Below are 2,307 nucleotides of genomic sequence, written 5' to 3' on the forward strand. Positions count from 1 at the left end.
CTACCATACGACCCCGTAATCCCACTACTGGGCATATACCCTGAGAAAACCATAATTCAAAAAGAGTCATGTACCAAAATGTTCATTGCAGCTCTATTTACAATAGCCAGGACATGGAAGCAACCTAAGTGTCCATCAACAGATGAATGGATAAAGAAGATGTGGCACATATATACAATGGAATATTACTCAGCTATATAAAGAAACGAAACTGAGTTATTTGTAATGATGTGGATAGACCTGGAGTCTGTCATAGAGAGTGAAGTAAGTCGGAAGGAGAAAAACAAATACTGTATGCTAACACATATATATGGAATCTAAGGGAAAAAAAATGTCATGAAGAGACTACGGGTAGGATGGATAAAACACACAGACCTACTAGGGCATGGACTTGAGGATATGGGGAGGGGGAAGGGTAAGCTGTGACGAAGTGAGAGAGTGGCATGGACATATATACACTACCAAATGTAAAATACATAGCTAGTGAGAAGCAGCCGCATAGCACAGGGAGATCAGCTAGGTGCTTTGTGGCCACCTAGAGGGGTGGTTTAGGGAGGGTGGGAGGGAGGGAGACGCAAGAGGGAAGAGATATGGGAACATATGTATATGTATAACTGATTCACTTTGTTGTAAAGCAGAAACTAACACACCATTGTATATTGTTATACACCAATAAAGATGTTAAAAAAAAATAAAGAGGTGATTAAAGTTAAAAAAAATAGTGAATTCAAAATAGAAGTTGTTCTGGTTACCTATGGCTGTGTAATAAACTACCCTAAACTTAGTGACTTAAAACAAACAAACAAAAAAAACAAAAAAAACCCCCAAAACTCAATGCCTGTAATTCCATAGATAAAGTCACTTAATAAAAACAGTCTGTAAATCTTGGCCTTTCAGTTGGAGAGATTAGCCTACTTACATGTAAAATAGTTTATTGATATGGTTGGGTTTAAGTCTACTATTTTGCTTTTCAATTTGTTTCCTACCATCCCCATTTGAGTTTTTTGTTTCTCTGTTTCTCCTTTCCTGTCTTCTTTTGGGTTAATTAATTTTTTGAAGTTTTCCATTTAAGTTCCTCTTATAGCTTTTAGCTTTGACTTTTTGTATTATTTTTAGTGTGCTCTTTAGGAATTACAATTATGTATCCTTAATATTTCAAAATCTACTTAGAGTTAATAATAGAAAAAGAGTAATTTTCAAGATGTTCTATGTACTTTGTTTTTGGTAAATTTGATTATAAAGAACCTTGGGGTTTTTTGTTTTATGTGTTTATACTTCTTGGGGGTTCACTAAGCTTCTTAAGCTTCTTAGATTACTATATTGATGCTTGTCATCACAATTGGAAAATTTTCAGGATTTTGACTTCAAATGCTTTTTTTGCTCCATTCTCTCTCTCTCCTCTCCTTCTGGGAATCCAAATACATGTATGTTAGATGGTGCAGTTTTATTTGCTTGAGGTATTAGATCAGGAATAGGCAAACTATTGCCTCCTGGACAAATCTGACCTGTTTTTATAGGGCCCTCTAGCTAAAAATGGGAACTAAGAATGGTTTTTGTATTTGTAAAAGTTTACATAAAGTAAAAAGGAAAACAAAGAGGACTATGCAGCAGAGACTGTATTATAAAGTCATAATTATTTATTTCACTATCTGGTCCTTTACAAAAAAACATTCCTGTCTCCTGTGTTAAGGATGGAGTTTGTGGTTGCTATAGTGATTGGAATTTGAGGGGGCAATCTTTTTTTTTTTTAACATCTTTATTGGAGTATAATTGCTTAACAATGGTGTGTTAGTTTCTGCTTTATAACAAAGTGAATCAGTTATACATATACATATGTTCCCATATCTCTTCCCTCTTGTGTCTTCCTCCCTCCCACCCCTCTAGGTGGTCAAAAACCACCTAGTTGATCTCCCTGTGCTATGTGGCTGCTTCCCACTAGCTATCTATTTTACGTTTGGTAGTGTATATATGTCCATGCCACTCTCTCACTTTGTCACACCCATTGACCTATATTTCTGTTTTTTGTTCCAGTACCATACTGTCTTGATTACTGTAGCTTTGTAGTATAGTCTGAAGTCAGGGAGCCTCATTCCTCTGGCTCCATTTTTCATTCTCAAGATTGCTTTGGCCATTCGGGGTCTTTTGTGTTTCCATACACATTGTGAAATTTTTTGTTCTGGTTCTGTGAAAAATGCCAGTGGTAGCTTGATAGGGATTGCACTGAATCTGTAGATTGCTTTGGGTAGTAGAGTCATTTTCACAATGTTGATTCTTCCAATCCAAGAACATGGTATATCTCTCCATCTA

The sequence above is a fragment of the Physeter macrocephalus genome, chromosome 21 (genome assembly GCF_002837175.3).
Source record: "Physeter macrocephalus isolate SW-GA chromosome 21, ASM283717v5, whole genome shotgun sequence".
NCBI lineage: Eukaryota > Metazoa > Chordata > Mammalia > Artiodactyla > Physeteridae > Physeter > Physeter macrocephalus.